We start from the raw sequence: 24060 nt of genomic DNA, 5'->3' as shown, positions 1-24060 counted from the left end.
CTGACTCACGTTTACTATTTAATCACTGCTTTATAGCTCTTCTCATCAAAATCAAAAAATACGAAGTCTATACATCGATTTCACGTTCATGTTATCGGATAATGAGCTTGGCCTACCAGCGTACTCAATACAAAAAATAAATTCATACCCGTCGTAGCCGGGACTAAAAATTATTTCAGCTCATGACCTTTCTGTTTCCCTTTAAGACCCACAATGTGTCTGCGAAATCTAACCCTTAAAGCATAATTTCTTCGCCCTAAGTAATTTTCTCCTGGCCCTAAGGGCCTGGCCGGAGTTATAAAAATGGCCCCTTGTAAGTCGCGTCACCATTTTCGCGCGACTTTTGGACTCGGCCCCGTTTACTTTGCGCAAGCGTACACAAGCTATAATATATCTTGACACTAATGTCATTCTATGGAAGTGTTTCTTGGCGTTTTATCAGACTACGACCAGTATTTTGTAAACATAATATGCTTTATAGCGTTGTCTCTTGGAACACAATTTCAGTTACGACAAGTTTTGATTGGTAATCTGACGCATACAACTTAACTTGTTCACGTAATGAAAAATAACGCACATTCGCCTCTGATAAAGTCTTTCCTGGCACTTGGAGGATAGCAAGAAGAGAAATGTGCGCAATGGAAAGTTTTTGTCGCGGTTTGAAATGCGTGAGCTTGTTCAGAATAGATTGGTTGCTTTTTAACCTTTGGGCCTTGTATACACATGTGTCCAGGAAAGCTATTTCTGTCCGAACCAGAGATAGTTATCCGCTTCAGGTCGATAGATATCAGATATATCCCTCATTCAGTTAACCCTAACCCTAAACCCACAAAGTCATGTGCACACACCTTTAGAAGAAGAACGTTTTTGCGTCAGAGTAAACCCTAAGTGGTCAAAAAAGTGAAAAAATATCTTCCTCAAAACACAACCTAGAACGGACAGAAACTAAATCAACACTATTGGTTGATTTAAACGAACCAATGAGAAAGAAGAGCGTTCAATCCTCCTGATAAATATAAAACGGTACCATTTTTCCGTGTGAGAAAATGTAATTATTCCACTTCAAATAAACTTTTATCTATCATTCTTTTCTTATTCCAACCGCCTAAACCAATCTCTTGGGACTTAGCTGGGTTATGCCTTATTTGAAAGTAAATCACGGATAATTACAACGTCCTTAAAATTTCGCGACGTTGCGGATGCATATCCTCGTTAGTTTTCAACATATCACTCTCAAACTAGGCCATGTTATTGATTTTAAGGCGTTCTTTCCAGCGGTGTTGATGGATTTTTGCTAAATGGTTAATGCCAAAAGTCTAAAAACAGAATAGAAAGGGGCGATTTAAGAACTGAAGTCATTCTAAATTTTGTGGACTAATTAAATGTTCTTTGCAGAGCGCTCATTGTATTTCCTTGTGATGCAAAGAATCAAATAATCTAGTTTACATGTTGCTTCTATAAGTCACAGTTGTTGCGTTTTCTTGTTAAAGATCAGGATAGTAGCCAAATTAAGTTCCTCGACGAGCTGTCTTCCATTACAGCAGCAGTTAAGCCGGCCTCACGCACATACAAGGCGCCTATTTTTCCATGGAGCCACCTGCGTTGTTTCGCTGCAGCCGATAGAACGCTTAAAACTTTCTAGATTTAGATATGCTGTCCAATGCAAGTACATGCATTCGATTCTCCTTCAAGAATTCGATAAAACGTGACACAAATTAAAGATTGAATCACACTAGGTATCTGCCGTCCTTTACTTTACATGTAAAACTATGAACTGTTGGTTAAAACTCTGATTACCTCAAAAACAGCTTGTAGTTTAAAAATTGTGAAAGATGTCTGCGGTGCTTCCAGCGATCCCCCGAGCTCAAAAATGTCTGTTCACGATCGCTGCCTGAAATTTTGTGAAAAAATATAGGCTTGACCTGCAATTCAAACCAATTACACCTGTCTTAGTCAAGGGATTCTCCCCCAATTCTTAGCTAATTCTTAGAAAAAAAGAAAGAGGGTAAAGGTCTTCCGATACCAGTTTTATCAAATCGATCCGATACGAGTAAGATAGTTATCGATATTTTGAAATATTTCGATATCGATAATGATATTGTAACGTCACCATCCAAACCTTTTCTGTACTTTTATCACCTACAAAAACACCCTTTATAATGGATAGTAACATTCAAAACACCCAGCCATAACAACAGTATTAATGTTTTATTTAATATTGCGCAGCCGATAATAGACCCTTCCACTGTCTTTTCTAACCTTTGATAAGGACCAGTTAGCGAATATCCATCGACACTACAGGAAAGAGTGCCTTAAAATTGCTACACTTGCCAAGTTTGAAAGCCACGCGTACATGTCTGAAGCGAGCGAAGACATAGCTCTGCAGAGTCGCGAAATTTTACAGACGTCTCTATTAAATTGTGGGGGGCACAAACTTGCCCCCCGCGACTTTACGGATGCATATCATTGTTAGTTTTCAACATATCACTCTCAAACTTGGCAGCTTTGTTGATTTTAAGGGGTTCTTTCCAGCGGCGTCGACGAATTTTCGCTAACTGATCCATGTCAAAAGTTTAAAAAACCATCGAAGGGTCGATTTAAGAATTGAAGTCATTTTAAATTCTGTTGTGACTAATTTGTTCTTTCCATACCGGTCATTGTATTTCCTTGTGATGCAAACAATCAAATTTAGTTTACGTGTTGCTTCTTCAAGTCACAGTTGTTGCGTTTTCTTTTAAAGATCAGGATAGTAGTCAAATGCAAGTATATTAGATTCTCCTTCAAGAATTCGATAAAACGACACGAGTAAAAAATTGAATTACCCTAGCTATCTGCCACCCACTACTTTACATGTAAAACTATGAACTGTATGTTAAATACTCCGATTACCTCAAAAAACAGCTTTAAAAATTGTGAAAGATGTCAGCTATACTTCCAGCAATTCCTCGAGGTCAACCAAACCGTCCGTTCACGATCGCCGCCTGAAATTAAGTGGAAGAAATGTAGGCTTGACTTGTAATTCAAACAAATTACACCTGTCTAACTGAGGGGATTTTCCCCAGTTCCTAGAAAAACTGGAAGAAGGTAAAGGTCGACTTTTCTGTTATGTTATCACCTACAAAAACAAACAGCCATAGCAAATCGCAAGGTTTTTTACTTGTAAAAGCATATGTATTGTATTTTTGAATTAACTTTCTGGCTGAGGAAGCTTTTACGAATTATTCTGTTTTTGTTAATTCGTATTTGCGTTTGGTAACCTTGACAATTTGCATATTAAAGCAACTTGTAATTTATTATACGTTTACGTGGCAACAATCGAACTTTCCACTGTTTTTCATTTCTGTTTATGTTGTTGTTGTTTTTTTCAACCTTTGATAAGGACCTGTTAGCGAACATCCATCGGCACTACTGGAAAGAGCGCCTTAAAATTAGTAGACTTGCCAAGTATGAAAGCCATATGTATGAAGCGAGCGAAGAGATAGCTCTGCAAAGTCGCGAAATTTTAGACAGGTTTGTATACTTGCCCCCCACAGTACAAACGTCTGTAAAATCTCGCGACTTTGCGGATGCATATCCTTGTTATTTTTTAACATATCTCTCTCAAACTTGGCAACTTTATTGATTTTAAGGCATTCTTTCCAGCAGCGTCGATGGATTTTTGCTAACTGATCCATGTCAAAGGTTTAAAAGCCATGGAAGGGTCGATTTAAGAATTGAAGTCACTCTAAATTTTGTTGTGACTACTTTGGTCTTTCCAGATCAGTCATTGTGTTTCCTTGTGATACAAAGAATCAAATCAAGTTTACGTGTTGGTTCTGCAAGTCACAGTTGTTGCTTTTTCTTGTTAAAGATCAGGATAGTAGCCAAATGAAGTTCCTCGACAAGCTGTGTTCCATTACAGCTGCAGCAGTTAAGCCAGCCTCACGCATATACAAGGTGCACATACAATGGAGCCACCTGCGCTGTTTCGCTGCAGCTGATCGAACGCTTAAAACTTTCTAGATTTAGATATGCTGTCCAACCAAGTATATTAGATTCTCCTTCAAGAATTCGATAAAACGACACGAATCGAAGATTGAATTACCCTAGCTATCTGCCGTCCACTACTTTAAATGTAAAAAATTCATGTTTGATTCAACTTTTCAGTTAAACTTGTCTTTCAGTCCTTTGCATTAATTTCAATCATAACCTACCGTAGTTTATAAACAATTTCAAAACTTGTCGTAATAACGCAGCTCCCAACGGATGAGCAATTCTCAGTCTACGTTTGCAAGATAAAGACGAAATTATGTACGCATGTAGGCACTTATTTACAAGAGCCTCCGTTTTATTTTGAGCAACAGAATAATTACATAAAAAGAAACACCTACTCTTTCAGGATTCATACAATTGGGTGCTTAGGATTGCAAAATGTTTGCCGGCGAATCCTGCGCGAAGCTCAAAGGCCTTCCTCTGCTTGAAACTTCGCTTCGACAGCATTTCAGTTCCTCGAAGGTCAGGCGACGTTCGAAGACGACAGGGCGGAAGCTGTAAGTGTTGCCTCGGAGCAATGAAGCCCCACTTTTCCTCATTAGAGGAGGCAAAACTCCAATTTAACCTTTTGAGACAGCTCTGGGAACCATACACTGAGTAAAATTCAACTTCAAATGTTCGAGGATCTACTGAGCGGCACGGAACAAAGATCAATTTAGGCGGCCTGAATCATGTACTTCGCCAGGGAGTTTTCTAAATAATTCTAAGTTGTACCGTCACAAGCCTATAAGCAATACATACAAAATACAATACCTGAATGAACGACTTCAGTCTTAAGAAAGTTGTTGGGGGACACTATAAACGGCGGTTTGTTACTCCATCTCAAAGCAAATGGCTTGCAAACTCTTATGAGTTACATTCTGAAAAAACCGACAAATAATGCAGCGAAATGCAGCGTCACTCCTCAATTTGCGTAATAGTCAGACCCTTGACAGTAGTGCGGTTTCCTTGCGTATCGAAACTGAAAATTCCAAACTATTTACGTCAGCGATAAGCATAAGTGTCATAAGTGATAAGCATAAGCACGAGGTGACATACGCAGGCGCAGTGAATTAAAATTTGGAGCCAAAATTTTAAATCCAAGATAGCGGACGCCGAGGAAGTATTCAGCGACGAGGAGATGTTGTTGCTTGTTCTTCTCTTGTGCTTAAGCTTGTCTTATCCCGGTTAACATAGGCGACGTGACGACGCAAACACAAGTGCAAGTACAAGTAAAAGGAACGATTTCCTTTTCTTGTACTTGCGTTTATGCTTGCGTCTCCCCCGGTTTACACGTTGGTTTCTTGTGCTTATGCTTGCGTCGTACGTGTAAACCAGCCTTTAGGGCCGATAATATTTATATCAGGGTCCAGTTGTTCAAAGCCCGATTAAGCTAATCCTGGATTAACGCAAACCTTGACTCGAGTTTAACTGCAAATCAAGAAAGATTCTTCCAAAAGATTTTCGGACCTCAGTTTCGACTTAGACTTTTCTTTGCCTTTAGCTTGAAATTAGCCTTTAAACCCATTTTAACGAACGGCGATGAAAGCCTCGATTAACTTTTAATCGTGGATTAGCGTTAATCAGCTTTCGAACAACCCGACCCTGGTTGTAGACTGAATCGTGCTTTAAACGAGGACTCCAGAAATCACGGCTACTGAGCTTAGCTAAGCTTGGTCTTAACGGAATTATGAGAACATAGAGTAGCCGCAGCTCATGAAGTCCGACAAGTAACCGTGGATTAACAAGTCCGGTTATTGTTTTGACTTCACCTTGGTTACCATGATTGTATGTTTATGCCGTGCATATATCATCGCGCATTTCATGATTAAACATGTTTGAAGTAAATAAGGTCAGCAAATTTTAGATAAAGGAATAAAAATTTCTCGTAGTAGTATTCAGTTTTCGGTTTTCGAACACTTAAAATAAGGGCTACCATAGTACTAGCAAGAACAAAAATGATTCAAGAGTAATTTTAGAGCGCTTCGACGCGACCGATGCAAGTCAAAGTGATTTTAAGGCACTGCCAGGATGTTAAAAATAATAAAAATCCCGACAGAGAAAGAGTTTCACGAGCACGGGAGAGAATGAGCACTTGGCTTCAAATACAACAGTGTGGGTAATCTTCACTGTAAACTGGAATTGTAGACTACAAAACAGTCTTATTTTCTTTAATTTTTTTCCCTTCAATCGATCGAAAGCCATTAAGCGTCTCTCCCCAGCCCCACTCTGTTATTATACACTCGCTCCAGACCTTCCGTGTGAGAGACGCGCGCATACGAATTACAGACCAACGCAAAATGTACGACAGTTTTGCAGTCCACTGGAATTAAGGTTACCCTTTCAAAAAGCAATCAACCAGATTTTCCACTGATTGCTCCCACAAGCGAAACCGGTTTCGAAAATCCTCCTGGTCTGCTTCTAGTTTTAAATTTTCCCTCCCTGTCTGTTTATTTTGCATTTTTCTAATGTACTGAGTCCCCAGTAATTGGCTTGCGCTGTTGAAGGTTTCCTGCCATATTGTGTTCTTTTTGTATTCTGTAAGTTGTTGATCATTATTGTAACGTGTTATCTGTTGGCGAAGCTAATAAAATAAAATAAAATAAAATAAAAAGTTAATGTTGTTTAAATAAGCAGCGGCATCTCGAGAAAACCCCTGGGATTAGACCTCAACGATGATTTTCTTAATCTTAATTTTAAATAATAGTTTTTCTGTGGACATCCGATGGAAAAAGCAATTAAGGCCTACCCCCTTGGCAATGTCAGTATTGGTCTGTTATGTTACTTTTACATGCGAAATTTCGATTTTCCGGGAATTCTCAAATTTGATAAGTATTCAAGTTGGCCAGCTTGAATGTTTGGTAGTTGACAATTGTCTTAGAGGCCCATAAATGGATGAGTAGACACAATTGACGTTTGAAGGGGCCCACTTCTCTGGAATCAGAGGAGAGGGAAGACATATCGCAGGTTGATCACGAAGCCTCTCTGCTCTTTTCTTTGTGAAAGCTGAGTTGTCGTATTTAATTACCACTCAACTCCAAAAGTCAAACCTCCGCCACAAGGTTTCACGTTTTTACCAGACAGAGTTTCTCTACACGAATGTACGCTAAAAGGTAGTGTACAGAAAACCAACAACTTTATCACTTATCCTTAAGGGAAACCTCCACTGATGAAGTAAGTTAACGGTTAAATCAGGTTGAAGGTACAATCTTAATTTACATTTTTTTGGTAAACATAGAAATGAAATTTCTGTCTTGGACAAAACAGGATTTGATTATCGCACCAGTTTGGATTTCATGACGTAATACGGTTGTTCAATTGTTTCTCACGAAAACGTCTGCTCACTGACAATAGCGGCAGCCGTATGACCAAAATGGCGTCGCGCGGGAAATTTAAAATAATCATATCAATTTTAGGACACTGAATGTTATTTTTACTTTTCAAACTAAAGTTTAGAATTTAGACGTTTCTAACAGTGTAACGTCATAGTTTGTTCAGTCACATTGGAGGTTCCCTTTAAAAACATCTTATCTTGGACTGGCCCGCAGCTAAGAAATAGCGACACTCAACCTGCGTGGTAGGCGCCAGAAAGTTGGAGGATAGAGGAACATCGAGCTTAGCGCGCGAAACGAGGGGAACGTGCGACCTCGCGCGTGCAACCGATTACCCTCTATCCATCCCCTGCCACACAGGCCACGCGAAAATAGGCGGCCATTTAGTCGCGCATTACTTACAAGGAAATAGTTGTTGTGATATTCAATTGAAGGCAAACGAAACTGAGGGATGGTTAGAATAGAAGATAATTACAGTAGCTGCTAAAGGCAATAGAAAAGAGAGTTCACAGTTCGCCCGGACAGGTAGTTTTACTTTCCCCTCATTCCTTAATCCCTGGGGAGTTTTATTTCATGCTACTACAGCCGACTACCGATAACTCGAACCTTCAAGGGGAACTGAGAAAGATTCGAGTTATTAGGGGTTCGAGTTATCGAGGGTAAAATGAGATAGAAAATGACCTAAAAGGGAAGGAAAATTGGTTGAAGTTAGCGAGGGTTCGAGTTATCGGGAGTCGACTGTAGTTGATATTAATTCGTAATTAATTTGTATTCTTTACATCAGTTCTTACAGTCGACACCCGAAAAACCCTTGTTAACTCGAACCTCGCGCTAACTTCTACCAATTTTCCTTTCCTTTTGGGTCATTTTCTATATAATTTTACCCTCGATAACTTCAAATCCCGATAACTTGAACCTTTTTCAATTTCCCTTGAAGGTTCGAGTTATCGGGAGTCGACTGTATCTTTACTGGAACTGGGGCTGAGGGGGGAGGGAGGGGGTGGAGGAGGGCGTGGCAAGGTTTTGAAGCACGATCAAAGTCGGACCCATTTGACAAAATACGACAGTTCCCGATGAAAAACCGCCTTTCATTTCCCTTAATTACGAATGGATTTTTCTCCCAGAGTGCAAAGACTCAGAGCTATAAATGTGACAGCCATCCGATGAACGCCATTTGCAAACCTAAGCTTTTAATTCAACATCTTTTATTCCGGGTGAGTGTTCAGAACAAAAATTTTAGTATATAAATCAACATTAATTGTAGCCATTCAAAAAGTACTTCCTTATCGTAAAAGTCTTTCTAATTATGCAGCTTACTTAACTTAAACTCGATTGAAAGTTTTCAATTATTCTTTATATACAACTAATATGTACAACAAAAGCCTTTTAGTCAAACCGCCCTCGAACTTTTATGTCTGTTTACATGAAGGACGGTGACAGGAGAGCCTGTGTCGTCCAATCTAACCGAACTATCCTCAGTTCGCCAACTTTTTAGTATACAAAAAGTTTATTTAGTGCCCTTTATCGATGCTTTAGTGTGGTGATCCCTATATTTTTTACTTTCTTTATCAAGAAGACGTGGACCGTGGGGCAAAAACGTGGGGCACCCGCTCTCCATGTAAACAGAGCCTTACTGTGCATTTTGACTCCACGCATGAACAGTAAGTGTTTACAATTGTTTTAGATTTTATCTACGCTATCAACAATTTTTCAATGATGTATGCATAACTCACAAGACACATGTAATGTTCAATGCGGATTCATTTTTTCAGATTTACAGATTATAGCAGAATCCAAGCTGATGTTCATTACGCGAGGTTGCAAAGTTCAGCCCTTTTTAGTTAATTTTAAAATAACCGACAGGTCAAAACAAGTCTCTCTGAAGTGACCGAGCTAAGTAAGCCAAGCCCCCGGTGGGGTACTCCTCGGAATTCTTGGTGGGGGTGTGCCACCCGGGTCTTCAAATTTCAGACCTAACAATGCCATTCTCCACACCCGTTTCCAGACCTGACCTCTAAAATTCATACCCGTTTTCAGACCTGATAATTATGCATCAGTGCCGAACGGAAGTTGAGGCAAGGAGTAAAAGTAAGCTGGAATGACATAGTTTATCTATTTCTTTTTCTCGTTATCAGTTAGTCGTTCCAGTTACGTACTGAGAAGAAAAATACGTTTGTAAGCTTTCGTAAATGTTCCCCGCCCCAAAAACCCGACCCGATTTCAGACCGTAATTGTCAAAATCTATACCCGTTTTCAGACCAAAACGGCTCAAAAACCATACTCTTTGGGGCGGCACATGCCTATATACCTTATATAGGGGAGTACCCCCCGGGGCCAAGCCACGGTAAACGGCAAAGGTTTTTTTTCGGCACTCACATTGAGAACCACTCCGCTAACGAAAATGAAAAATTTAAACGCCGATAACAAGCTCAAGGAGTACGGGGGCAGGAGTGCGAGGGATTGTCGTCAGAAATAATTCACTCTTCGCTTACATTCCAACAATTAATTAGACGTCTGTTGACTGAGATTTCAGGTGCGTGTCGTATGTTATGGTGCTCTGAACTGAGCTGGTGACATCAAGTACATTGTGCTGTGTGATGCTATTTAATGGTGGCTGTCATCGATGCTTTTTACAGTTCTCTTCAAAACGGTGTACATTGACGCACAGATATGATTGGCGAGCTGAGTAGAAGTCACCTATCGCCTACTGTATAAGGCCGAGATCACGGTAACAGGAAGCTGTGCTTGCCTGCTGTTCTCCAAACAATTTCCTTTAGACGTGTAGGTGTAGTCGCCGAGATCAAATTGTGTGGCCCCGAGTGAATGGTAACTATCAGCGGTTTTCGCATGTTCTTCTCCAAACAGTTTTCTTCTAACATCTAACGCGTGCTGGTGTGACTGGAGAGCAGAACTGAGGTCAAATAGTTTGAGTTGCGTGACTCCAATGGCTTGATAACTATCAGGTCTATCAGCGGTGTTCGAATGTTCTTCTCCAAACAGTTTTCTTCTAACATCTAACGCGTGCCGGTATGACTGGAGGGCAGAGGTGTGAGTCACCGAGGAAACATTGACCCCGAGTAAAAGGTAGCTATCAGCGGTTTCTGCATCTTCTTCTCCAAACAGTTTTCTTCTAACATCTAATGCGCGTTGATGTGACTGGAGAGCAGAGCTGAGAGCGTGAATCCAATGGCTTGATAACTATCAGCGGTGTTCGCATGTTCTTCTCCAAACAGTTTTCTTCTAACATCTAAAGCGTGCTGGTGTGACTGAAGGGCAGAGGTATAGTCACCAAGCTCATACTGGGTGACCCCGAGTAAGTAGTAACTAGCAGCCGTACTTTGATTTTCTTTTCCAAACAGCTTGCGGAAAACATCTAACGAGCGTTGAAGTGACTGGAGAGCAGAGGTGTAGTCACCAAGCCGATATTGTGTGACCCCGATATCATAGTAGCTACTAGCTGTACTTGTATGTTCTTCCCCAAAAAGTTTTCTTCTTACATCTAATGCGTGTTGATGTGACTGGAGAGCAGAGGTGAAGTCACCGAGCAGATATTGTGTGACCCCGATCTCACGGTAACCATTAGCTGTACTTGCATGTTCTTCCCCAAACAATTTTCTTTTAACATCTAACGCGTGCTGGTGTGACTGGAGAGCAGAGGTATATTCACCGAGCTGACATTGTGTGACCCCGAGTGAATGGTAACTATTAGCGGTTTTCGCATGTTCTTCTCCAAACAGTTTTCTTCTAACATCTAATGCGTGTTGATGTGACTGGAGAGCAGAACTGTGGTCACGTTTTTTGAGTTGCGTGTCTCCAATGGCTTGATAACTATCAGTGGTGTTCGCATGTTCTTCCCCAAACAGTTTTCTTCTAACATCTAACGCTTGCTGGTGTGATTGGAGAGCAGAGGTGTAGTCACCAAGCTGATATTGTGTGACCCCGATCTCATGGTAGCTATCAGCGGTTCTGGTATGTTCTTCCCCAAACATTTTTCTTCTAGCATCTAACGAGCGCTGGAGTGACTGGAGAGCAGAAGTGTAGTCACCAAGCTGTTGCTGCGTCATCCCGAGTGAATGGTAACTATGAGCTGTGTCTGCATGTTCTTCTCCAAACAGTTTTCTTCTAACATCTATCGCGTGCTGGTGTGACTGGAGAGCAGAGGTGTAGTCACCAAGATCATACTGTGTGACGCCGAGTAAGTAGTAACTAGCAGCTGTACTTGAATGTTCTTCTCCAAACAGCTTGCGGAAAACATCTAACGAGCGTTGAAGTGACTGGAGAGCAGAACAGAGGTCACCTAGGTTGAGTTGCATGACTCCAATGGCTTGATAACTATCAGCGGTGTCCGCATGTTATTCTCCAAACAGTTTTCGTCTAACATCTAACGCGTACTTGTGTGACTGAAAAGCCGAATTTAAATCACCTAAACGATGTTGTGTGATCCCAAGCTTACAATGATTATCAGCTGTGCTTGCGTGTTCTTCCCCAAACAGATTTCTTCTAACATCTAACGCGTGCTGGTGTGACTGGAGAGCGGAGGTGTAGTCACCAAGCTTATGCTGTGTGACCCCGAGTAAGTAGTAACTAGCAGCCGTACTTGGATGTTCTTCTCCAAACAGTTTGCGGAAAACATCTAACGAGCGTTGAAGTGACTGGAGAGCAGAACTGAGGTCACACAGTTTGAGTTGCGTGACTCCAATGGTTTGATAACTATCAGCTGTGCTTGCATGTTCCTCTCCGAAGAGTGTTCTTCGAATATCGAGCGCGCGGTGGAGTGACCGCAGAGCTGAGTTGAAGTCACTTAATTCGTGCTGCGTCCTCCCGAGATCACAGTAAATACAAGCTGTGCTTGCATGTAATTCTCCAAACAGTTTTCTCCTGACATCTAACGCGTGCTGCTTTGACTGGAGGGCAGAGGTGTAGTCACCAAGCGCATGCTGTGTGACCCCGATTAAATGGTAACTATCAGCTGTGCTTGCATGTTCCTCTCCAAACAGCTTTCTTCTCACATCTAACGCGCGCTGCTCTGATTGGAGAGCAGAAGTGTAGTCACCTAATCTGTGGTGTGTTTTGCCTAGTTCGTGGTAACAATTAGCCGTGCTAGCATTTTCTTCTCCAAACAACGTTAATGTTATGTCAATCCCACGCTGGTGCACCTGAAGAGACTCCTGATAGTTCTTTTTACGGTAGTGGAGCGTACCAAGGTCATAGTAACACTTGGCAAGAGCTTCTCTGTGTTGTTGGCTGGACTTCTCAGAGTTTTTCTCGAGTGCTGTTTCATGGTAACGGATTCGTTCCTCATAGAGTCTAACTGGGTCGCCAACTTGATTGAAAGTCGCTAGAATATAAAGAACTTTGCGATAAAAATTGAACAAGCCGAAGGATATTTGGACTTCTGTTTCGATTTCTCGTAGTGTTTGACTTAGAAAATCACTACAATATTGCCTGGTCTCAGTGTCACAGAAATACTTCGATGCTTGGCAAAGCAGATAGATAACTAGTAATTTTAGTGGCTGATTCTTAACGATCTTCGTGTTTTCTTGATGCTTCTTTTCATTGTCAGTTTTATTTGACTGGTCCTCCATGGGTGAAACGATGAGTAGTTGTGTGTCTCCTACTGCGTTGCATTTCTGCAGTGCCTTGTTGTAAAAGTCAGATGAACTTGACAAGCTATTTTGGAAGTTATAATAAACAACAAGGATCTGAAAAATGACAAGCTTAAGGATCGTCTGTTGGGGACTGTCGCTTAGTAGCAAACTTGACTCCTCTAAGCAGTGAATTCCGCTCTTGATTTTTCCGGAAACAAGCTGACATATGCCAGAATAACACAAGCTCTTCCCTTGGTCTTCGTTAAATGGCAAGGGAGGAGTTGTCGACTCAGGGATTTGCAGGGTTTTCTTTGGTTCGGAGAGCAGACGCATCAAACTTCCCTCTTCGGTATCACTAACTTCCTCAAACGCCTGTGAAACAAGTAATCGGCGGGCGTATAAGTTGGTTTTTTCAAGCTGGCTTGCGGCCTTAATTGCTGAATTGTAGATGTTGGAGAATTTTTCTCCTTCTAAGTAACAAAGGGTACCCAAAAACAGTTCTGCTTCTACTAAAATTTCAAACACATCATCAGCTATTTCAGGATCTGAACAACCCTCTTCTAGGCTTTGAAACATACTTTGATCGTCTTCATAATATGCAATGAATGCCGACATAGAATGACCAGTTAGAAACTCTTCATTAAGTTTCTTGAAACGAGAAACGTGGAATTTAAAGAAGCACCTTTTTGAGTCGTTCATAACCTCATTCATTTGATGCTCTCCCTTTTCTCTAGCATATGATTGGATGAGTTTATGCATGGAGTACGACCCTGATTTTGAACTTGACTCGATAAGAGATTTTCTCCAAAGCCGCCCTAATATCTTCTTGGCCTCCCGCATTCTTGTCTCAACCAAAACAGCTTCAGCAACCTCCGTACTAAAATTTTCAGGAAGAATAGACAAGGACACCAATGCTTCTTTTTCTTGTGTAGAGAGTCTCTGGAAAGAGGAGTCAAAAAGAACCTGCAATCGGTGATCTGTTGGATAATCTGGGTTGTCCAACATCTCAGCGATACTTTCGGTATCGGGCCCCATGAAATCATCTAGAAACTGGCTGGTCTGGGAAGTGTCATCGGAAATTAATGAACACAATAGCTTTATAGCTAAGGGAACATGCCCGCAGATTTGCGTAACTCGATTGCAGTCGCAGGTGCAAGCAGATGGAAGTAGTTTGTGAACTAGGGCTTTGGAGGAGGCTTCATCTAATGTTCCTACTCTTAAAGACTTGTGGCCTTGAAAATACAGGTTCATAAATTCGAAAGACTCCCTCGTTGGTACAATGAGTGTCAACTTTTCATTTTGCCAGACAATTTCTTCGAGCAGCCGCACGACGTCTGTCTTCACATTCGGCAAGCCACTTTCTAGCAGATCATCAGCATTATCAAGAATAACTACGATACGTTCTGAAATCTCGCTTACGTGCTGGTACAGCTCATCTTCCGGGGCTACAGCCGATGACTGGTGATTTGTAGTGAATTGTCTGACAGCCCTAAGGAGCTTTGATTTCATATCTGCAACTGACTGAAGTGATCTCAACGAAAGGAAACAGACAGGCAATCCTTGAGATTGAAGTTCATGTCCTACTGCGATTGCAACTGAGGTTTTTCCAAATCCTGGTGAGCCCCAGATCGACACGATTCGCGCAGATTCAGAAGTCACGTGTCGGATGATCTCCTGGCACTCACTCTGACGGCCAGTGAAGTTAGGAACCAATAAAGGAAGAAATGATCTTAGTAGCGATTTGTTCATACCTTTGAAAGACGAAAGACAAAAACAATTTTTAAAAAGTTTCCAAATACTGAGGTCAACACGTAGCACACCTCTTCATCCCTTTGTCTTAAGCTTACCAGCTTTGTAACATCCCCACTCAAGTGGAAATCAGATTCATTCCTTTAGGCCGCCCCTTCTCCCTATCATTTATTATCCGATGCTAATTAAGGCTAAACTTTAGACGGAATTTAAGTTTTAATTGCCCCCTGTAGAGTGGTAAAAATGTAGAATGTAAGTAAGACTACAGAAATTTCTGTAGCCGGGTGTTTTAAACCGAGCATAATACAAAACAAAGCTGAAGCCTTTGTCAGTGTAAAATATTGAGCAAGATTTTAAAGTCATTCACTTGGTTGGTTCAATAATACTGCACAGTCCTATCATTTTCATACTAGAAGCAGCAGTCGTATGCCCTTATTCTGACTGGCAGTCTACGAGCAAGTTCTCTTTAGGTCATCCGCGGCCGAGGATCAGCTTGAGCGGCGAGTGAAGGGCGTGAGGATTGTGGCGGAGGTGTTTCCGCCCCAGTCCTCTTGTGGCTCGCTTCGCTCGCTGCTCGCGCAATCCTCCCGCGGATGACCTAAACAAAGCTTGCTCGCAGGCTATGGTACTGGTTGCGCTTTCTTGATCCTTACAGGTACCAAACAGGACAGAGCTGGGTCTCCGTGTTACAAAGGGGTACGTATTACACGTCTATTAGGGAACAACAAAACGTCAGTTGATAATGTAAGTCTTCGTTAGTTGAACTTCGTTGCCATTATTCTAATTCGTTCAAATTGAACAACGTAACCAAACTAAGGTAGTGGGAACGGCATTCAAGGTAGAAAAGAAAATGAAAAATTTACTGTAGTCTGCTCTCGTTCTCTGCCACAAACTTCTGATTTGATCATTTCACGTTGCTGTTTTGCAGAACTGAGACGAGAAGGGAATTTTACAAAATCCATACCGCACTTAAAGGGCAACTATTTCGTTCATTAAATATCCCATAGTTTTGTGACGTTCTCTTCGACGCCTTGACAGAAGATGTCTGTAGGAAGAAGTTTCCTGTACTCTAAAACAGTTTAATTTCCCATCGATAAACAGTGGAATCCCGCCCACTCGATCTATGGAAACTAGGACACTTTCTTACCATGAACACCCTATTACCACTAACATTTTGTTTTATCTTGACCAATCCATTACACATAAAATTAACTTGAGTAAATTACGGACATTAGCCTGCAACACAGCCGTATTGTTTTGGGGGAGCACTATAGCCGCCATCTTGGATTTTCGAAGCACATGAAGATTTAAGAGAGTATACCCTCCCAAGGGGTTGGGTATTAAGTTCACAGAAAAAAGAATCGGGTAGACCCGTTATAACGGGGATGTACTATATTTTTCTAATTCCTTATATCAGAGTCTCAGTCTCTTATCAAGCCTAATTTAAGCTTGGTACCTGGATTTTTTGATTGATCATCACCAGCATCCTGCGCTACCATCAGCTCGTCGATCTTTCTTTCCAACTCGTCGATCTTTAGCTCCAGTATGGCGATGTCTTCTTTGTTTGGAACGTCGCTTTCCATTTTCTGTTTTATCGCAGCTGAGTTCGATCTTAACTCGTTGATATCTGAATTCACATTTTCAAGTATCTCGTTCGCACGAGTATCCCTCTTATCAGCTTCGCTTTTCGCTTTTATTAACTCTTCGAGTTTTTGCTCCAACATGGCGATATCTTCTTTGTCAGCAGTATCGCTTTCCACTCTACGCTTTATGGCAGTTGACAGCGCTGTCAACTCGCTGATATCTGAGCTCATAGCCTCTAGAAACTTGATGTACGCCTGAAACTCCTCCCTCATACGCTCTTCCAACTTATGGCCTTCATTTGTAGGAAAATCTGTTTCAGTCAATCTTCCAACAGCATCAATCACAGCTGTCGTAGCTCCAAGAGCTTTGAATGCATTTTTAGCGTGTTGCACACGTTGGTCAAATGTTATTTTGTCCATCTTCGAGCTTTTCAAATGGCAATGTGCATTTCTCAGCAGTCGAAGTTGATCAACCGCAAGTGCAAAGGTTTCAGCATTGTTTCCAACCGGGCTGACCACGGATGGATGGAAACTTCCGTAAAGTACACCACGAGGCTTTATGTACAAATCATTGAGTGTTCTGCGGCGACCTGAGCTATCTGGTAAGGCGAAGGACTGCGCAAAGACGGTGGCCTGGAATAAGGCGCTACAATCCCATTCATTGTAAGACAGGTGTGTAGGAACTTTAGTTGTACCACCCTCTGTGGACACAAACAGATTTCTCACAGCAATGGAGTCATCCCAGAGCTGGAATCCAGGGCGATGTCCAAAGATGTTGTCCCACATGGTTTTAAAAGTCTGACGTAACGCGTTGGGGAATTCATTTAAAACGAGGGATGAAAACTTGAAGTAATTCAATTCTTCGTCTCTATAAGGCCTCAACGCCATCTCGTATCAACATGTGTTAGGGATGATACTCAGGGATCCAACTGGACTCTAATTAACTGAAACCAATGATACCAGAGAATAAATTGTGACAAATACCCACTTTTTTGGCATTTTGAATTATTCCGATTTAAACCGACGCACAAGTCTCGATTCAGACCTTTAAATCACTGGTCAAGCGCGCCGTATATTGTCTGAAAGCATGCATTCCTAAATATTACTTTGACCTTGCAAAAAAGTTTGGCCTTTCTACCTTTCTCGTCAGTCGCTAACCAATGTTGAATATCTGTGGCTAAGTTGACCAAAAATTCGTCCAGTTTCGGTATGAATTCCAAGATCTTTTCGAATGATATTAATTGTTGTTACCTTAAGGTCTTTCATAGCCGTTTCCAGCATTTATATTTTGAGAGATGAACGCTACCACTTTTTATCAGTTGATGCAACGATAATGGTATCAAACGAGTATCTAATCATTGGAAAAGAAGTCATGGTCATTTTCTCGACTTGATATCTCACCATAGCAAAACAATAACCTGTTTTAAAAGCCCTTATTTTAGCTTGAAGTGGTTACTATTTAAAAACAAGCTTGGTGACCCCCGTTTATCTATGGCATCGTGATCAGCTGTAAGTTTCGCAAAGTTAAAAAAGACTGTAAGGAGGAATTCTTAGCCACTTGTTTTAACAGGTTATACTGTTGCTATGGTAACCTATCAAGTTACCACGAATCCCGTTCATCTACTGTGCTGTTGCTGAGACGTGTTTGCGCCCTTCCGGAGATGGTGTTGGAAACCATGACAAGGTCCATTGCGTATTTTGAAAAATCATACCTTTCCTCGCTTTTAGCCCACGTTTCAAATTTCAATCAATTGTTAGTGAAAGCAATTTAAAAAAGAAAGTGAAGACTAAGATCTTTTTGCGAATTCAAGATTAACGTGATTAATACAAAACCAATCAGCATTTGCTCACAGCATGTCGGCTCTGTGTGACACGCATGGCGAGCGTAAAACAAAGAGAGCTCTAAGTGAAAAGGCACCCGATTTGAAAAAAATCCATAAAGCTGTCAAATGTCTGAGAGATATAACTCTTTAAGTGGAAGTGTTGCATAACCACCGGGAATTGTGCTTGAGACTCGAAGTATAGATTAAAATTAAAACTTTAATCTTTTGATTGTCTTCATTTGCTGACAAAATCCGTCATTGTCCCACTATTTTAAAATACACTAAATTTCTCCAAATTCCCTCTGCTTGCTAAAAAAAAAAAACACAGTCTCGGCGGCTGTTTTGTTCTGCGTCGGATCAACAATCACGACCCAAAGCCCCGAAACAATTCAGAATACAACACAGTCATTAAATAAATAGAAATAGCGGAAAGTCGGTCAGCTAAAATTAGTTCTGTGGCTCTCTAGTGAGGCGGTTTAGTGCCATGAATGCAGATTATAGGACGTACAAAAATGTCCTCACAAGAGCATTTTCTCATCTTATTTTGGTCTCTAGCGATATGAGTTAACGTTAAGAGTGGTCAGGATGGTTTTAGTTAAGAGATTCTTGCCCATAACTCAACACGTACACATTTTAATTATCATTCATAGTTCCGAATGTAGCCAAAAGTCAAACCAACAAACATGAGTCAAAGTTCCATTTGTATCTCAGATCAACACCAAAACTAGTAAAAAGTCCATCACCATTTCAGAAAGTGGGTACTGAGATACCCTGCCTCAATCTTTAAGTGATTTCAGACAATTGAAACCACCTGAACGGCACCCAATCTCGTCCCCAGAGCCCGCGCGCGTTTTAGGCCAGCGGTGGCCACACGTCCACGAGCTCTGGGCTAATCCAGAAACCGGAAGCAAGGATCCTGCTTCCGGTTTAAAGGGGGATACTGCTGACCGAGAGGAAGACAGCCTCTGATAAAGAGCATCAAAGGCCAAGAAAACGAGTGAAAATGGCGACAACCTCCATCCCTCCCGTTTGCCAGTGATTGTCATTCATGTGAGACTACCTTGAAAACAAAACAACCAAAACAAAGGCTGCGTAAAATCTGGGTTTGTCGGCAATTTGCCTCTCTCAACCGCGACAAATTCATTTTGCACATTTTCAGGTCGTTTTAGAAAAGCAAACATTTTGCATAGGCAGGGGTTAAAAAACATATAAAGGCTATGGCGATTAGAAACCATTTGTTGTACTATACGCATTTGGAATTAAATTAAGCTTGTTTTCGCTTGTAAAATGTAGTTTTTAAAACTTAAAAATGGGGGTGAATATGCGCAGTCCACGCAGTATGAGATAGCCAAGTTTTTTCATGACACCACGGTAAAGTTAATAGCGAAAGGAAAATAGAGCCTGGTCGGAGCTTATATAAGCTTCAACCTAATTAACTAAACAGGGTAAAGATTTTCAAACAACATTCGATAAACTTCAGCGAGATGTCGTTCCCAACCTAATTGCCGTCGACGACAAATACCAACAAATGTTTACAAACGTAAGTTTAATTTTTTCCGTCGTGAAATTTACAAACGCCGGATAGGTTTCACAAGATCAGCTTTTGCTTACCCAGATACCATGATCTTAGAATAAATACAATAAAATGGCAGAAGTACATTTAATAACAAGACACAACTCTGTAAACGTAAACTGAAATAACCAGCAACTTGAAAATCTAAGCTTATCAGAAAGATCGGCAATTTTTTTTTCAATTCACACACTCAATGTAAGCTTAAGAAACTCACCCTGAAAAAAAAAATTTTACCTGCACTTGATGTGGTTTATCAGTCCTATAAGCTGCAAACTTACAAAGCTCACAAATGAACTGTTGTGTAAAGAGTGACAACGATCGCTATTCCAAGCGTTAATATTTTTGTCTTTCTGTCCATCCGCTTTCTGAACCACTTTTTGGGCCACGCATTCTTGAATACTCCGCTTTTACGCAGTGGTAACAAAGGCCGTTGGTTTTCCTTGTTCAAGTTCAATTATGTTTCTGCTGGGCTGCTGAAAGAATATCTGTTCCTGTTCAACGAAGTAATCTTCAATAAATCTTGCTCCAGTCAGATCAACTCGCAGACTCCGCGGTGCGAATGGATTACAAGTTTGCTTCTTTCAGATCCTTCAACAGCACGAGAAAGGCTGTTAGACTCTTGTTCGCTTTAGACAATTTAAGAACGATTTTAAACGGCCAGCATTGACTATGAACCACATTTCAGAGTCGATAATTAGAGGAGTTTTTCCGAAAATTGTCAGGTCTATCGTTAACCTCGACCGTCGCAAGTGTCATACTGTCATTCAGCTTTGTGAAACGCTGCAACATATCGCAGGGTTTTCGCGCCTTTTCCGTTTAGTCATGTGATTTGACTTGTTATCTTTTTCGTGTTTGCTCACTGCAAAAAATAAGAAGCGTATGAAAATTTAGTTCCATTTCGATTCTATGGCGGTTTTTGCTTCGGTATCTTTTACAGCCTATTTGTTTTCTTGTTTTGAAACCTCCGATTCAAAGACGCTTCCGGTAAAATGTAATATCCAATCAGATTTCGATTTGTTGGATTTTGACATTGATTAGCCCAGAGGTCTTGCTTCCTTGGTGCTGACCAAAAGGAACGCAGCCTCTGGGAACGAGATTGAACGGCACCCAGATGTCTGATGGGAGTGCGCATGCCTATACACGTTGTTCAAGGGAGGGGTGGGTAGATCTTTCCTTTCGGTAATGTCATATGATTAAACAACACACGCTGAGAGCCAAGTAAAATAAGCCGGATTATTCAAATCAAATTTGTCCGTGTCATTCACAGTTTGCTGCAAACAATCCAAGTCATCATCATTACTGGGTCATCTAAAACTGACTCAGTAATCTTCTAAAACAATTTGCAGTTGAACTTGTCTTTCAGTTCTTTGCATTAATTTTAATCATAACCTACCGTTGTTAAACAGTTTCAACTGACTTGTCGTAATAACGCAGCTCCCGGCGGATGAGCAATTATATTAAAAGTTAGACTAAGTTTGCAAGATAAAGACGCGGAAATTGTGTGCGCATGCAAACACTTACAAGTACACGAGCTTCCATTTTATTTTGCGCAACAGAATAATTACATAAAAAGAAACAGCTACTCTTTCAGGATTCATACAATTGGGTGCTTAGGATTGCAAAATGTTTGCCGGCGAATCGTTCGCAAAGTTCAAAGGCATTCCTCTGCTTGAAACTTCGCTTCGACAGCATTTTAGTTCCTCGAAGATCAGGCGCATTCGAAGACGACAAGGCGGAAGCTGCAAGTTCTACCTTCGAGCCATGAAGCCCCACTTTTCCTCATTAAAGGATGCAAAACTCGAATTTAACCTTTAGAGACAGCCCGGGGAACCTTCTTTATGCCGCAAAAAACTGAGTAAGATTAAACTTCAAACATTCGAGGATCTAGCGGCACGGATGATCAAAGATCAATAAAGCTTTCATCAAGAAGGACTTCGTCAGGGAGTTTTCAAAATATTTCTGTACTAAAACTGACAGGTTGTACCGTCATAAGCCTTTAAGTTATACATACAACATACAATACCTGAATGAACGGCTTCAGTCTTGAGAAAGTTGTTCGGGGACACCATAAACGGCGGTTTATTACCCCACCTCAAAGCAAATGGCTTGCAAACTCTTACGAGTTACATTCGACAATGCCGACAAATAATGCAGCGAAATGCAGCGTGACTGCTTCAGGCAATTTGCGTAATAGTTAGAGACCCTTGACAGTAGCGGGGTTTCCTGGCGTATCGAAACTGAAAATTCCAAACTATTTACGTCAGCCGAGTATTTATAAGTGTCATTTACGATGGACGCGACGGTGTGTAAAAACAAAATAATAATGAAAACAAATTTTCGCGAATCGTCAGCGCGGAAGAAACCTCCAATACAGGAGTATGCGGGTTCAAAGTACATGTGTTCGAGCCAATACGGTTTATAATCTTCACTGATTTCAGCAATAAGCATAAGCACGAGGTGACATACGCACACGCAGTAAATTAAAATTTTGGCGCCAAAATTATAAATCCAAGGTGGCGGACGCCGAGGAGGGATTCAGCGACGAGGAGATCTTGTTGCTTATTCTTCTATTGTGCTTAAGCTTGCGTTATCCAATTTTACACGAGCGATGCAACGACGCAAACATAAGCGCAAACACAAGTAAAAGGAACGATTTCCTTTTCTTGTGCTTGCGTTTATGCTTGCGTCGCCCCCGGTTTACACGTTGGTCTCTTGTGCTTATGCTTGCGTCGTACGTGTAAACCAGCCTTTAGGGCCGATTATTTATATAAATCTGGTTATAGACTAAATCGAGCTTTAAACGAGAACTCCAGAAATCACGGCTACTGTGTTTAGCTAAGCTTGGTCTTAACGGCATCATTAGAACATGGGGTAGCCGCAGCTCATGAAGTCTACAACTAACCGTGGCTTTGCAAGTCCGGTTATTGTTTTGACTTCACCTTGGTTACTATGATATCATGTTCATGCCCTGGATACATTATCGCGCATTTCATGATTAATCATGTTTGACTGAAGTACGGTCAACAACTTTTAGATGAAGGGAGAAAAATTTCTCATCGCAGTATTCAGCTTATGGTTTTCGGATACAGAAGAATAAGGGGTACGATAGCACTAGCAAGAACAAAAGTTATTGGAGAGTAATTTTAGAGCGCTTCGACGCGACCGATCCAGGTAAAAGTGATTTGAACGCACTGCAAGGATGCTAAAAATAATAAAAATCCTGACAAAGAAAGAGTTTGACGAGCACGGGAGACAATAAGCACTTGGCTGCAAATACAACAGTGCGGGTACTCTTCACTGGCAACTGGAATTGTAGACCACAAAACAGTCGTATTTTGCTTTTGTTAATTTTTCCTCTTAAATCGATCGAAAGCCGCTTAGCGCCTCTCTCCAGTCCCACTCTGTCATTATACACTCGCTCCAGACCTTTCGTGTGAAGACCACGCGCATACGAATGACAAACCAACGCAAAATATACATTGTAGTGTACTGGAATTGAAGGGCTACCCTTTAATCAATCAATCAATCAGACTTGCCACTGATTGCTTCCAGAAGCGAAACCGGTTCCGAAAATTTTCGTGGTCTGAGGGAAATGTTGTTTAAATAAGCAGAGGCATCTCGGGAAAACCCCTGAGCTTAGACCTCAATGATGATTTTTTTAATCTCGGTTTTAAATAACAGTTACCTATAGACACCCAGTGGAAAAAGAAAACAAGGCCTACCCTTTAGCAATGCCAGTAATGGCCTATTATGTTACTTTTACATGCAGGAATTTCGATCTTCTGGGAAATGCTCATATTTGATACGTATTCAAGTTGGCCGGCCTGAATGTTTGTCAGATGACTGTTGTCTTGGAGGCGCATAAATGGAAGAAAAGGGGAAATTATGAAGATGAGTAGACACAATTGACGTATGAAGGGGTCCCACTTATCTGCGATCAGAGGAGAGGGAAGGAAAATCACAGGTTGATTCCGAAGCGGTCTCGGCTCTTTTCTTTGTGAAAGCTGAGTCGTCATGTTTAATAACCACTCAACTCTAAAAATCAAACACCCGTCGTATCGTTCATGGTTCGTTCATGGTTTCACGTTTTTACCCGACTGTTCTTCAAATGTGTGTACACTCAAAGGCGGTGCGACCCAGATGTACAGAAAACCAACAACTTTATTAGTAATCTTAAATACATCTTATCATGGACCGGCTCACAGCTAGGAAAAGCGACACTTAACCTGCGTGGCAGGTACTACAAAGAGGAATGAAAGGGGGAAATAGGGCTCCGCACGCGAAGCGAGGGGAGCACGCTCCCCTCGCTTCGAGCGTGCGACCAATTCTCCTCTGTACACGCCCTTTCTAGCACCTGCTACACAGGCTACGCGAAACTAGGCGGGCCAGAAGAAAATAACA

General features: G+C 41.3%; 1 protein-coding gene and 3 pseudogenes across 6 annotated transcripts in view; all 4 read right to left on the bottom strand.

Moving 5' to 3' along the window:
• LOC146478312 (uncharacterized) overlaps nucleotides 1-3246 on the bottom strand; it is a 175554-nt pseudogene extending 172308 nt beyond the window's left edge. The window contains exon 1 of the transcript XR_014865102.1: nucleotides 2890-3246. The product of XR_014865102.1 is annotated as an uncharacterized LOC146478312 (transcript). The remainder of the gene's footprint in view (nucleotides 1-2889) is intronic.
• LOC146478310 (uncharacterized) overlaps nucleotides 1-22207 on the bottom strand; it is a 30063-nt gene extending 7856 nt beyond the window's left edge. Inside the window, exon 1 of one of the 3 annotated variants that reach the window (XM_085111846.1) lies at nucleotides 21683-22207. The gene's annotated coding sequence lies outside the window, so the exon portion shown is untranslated. Of the gene's footprint in view, nucleotides 1-1797; nucleotides 2203-2880; nucleotides 2988-21682 lie in introns of those variants that run through there. The other 2 variants (XM_085111848.1, XM_085111847.1) reach the window with 2 other exon arrangements.
• LOC146478304 (uncharacterized) overlaps nucleotides 1-24060 on the bottom strand; it is a 172558-nt pseudogene that overhangs the window by 38689 nt on the left and 109809 nt on the right. The gene's annotated exons all lie outside the window — the stretch shown is intronic.
• On the bottom strand, nucleotides 8532-21790 carry LOC146478311 (uncharacterized; annotated as a pseudogene). The gene is made up of 4 exons (XR_014865099.1): nucleotides 21678-21790; nucleotides 16137-17197; nucleotides 9669-14682; nucleotides 8532-9236 (listed from the first exon to the last, which is right to left on the bottom strand). The product of XR_014865099.1 is annotated as an uncharacterized LOC146478311 (transcript).

This window comes from Pavona decussata, unplaced genomic scaffold (genome assembly GCF_977016875.1).
Source record: "Pavona decussata unplaced genomic scaffold, jaPavDecu1.1 SCAFFOLD_64, whole genome shotgun sequence".
Lineage (NCBI taxonomy): Eukaryota > Metazoa > Cnidaria > Anthozoa > Scleractinia > Agariciidae > Pavona > Pavona decussata.
Note: the sequence above shows the minus strand (reverse complement) of the source record. Positions and strands in the feature narration are given on the sequence as shown.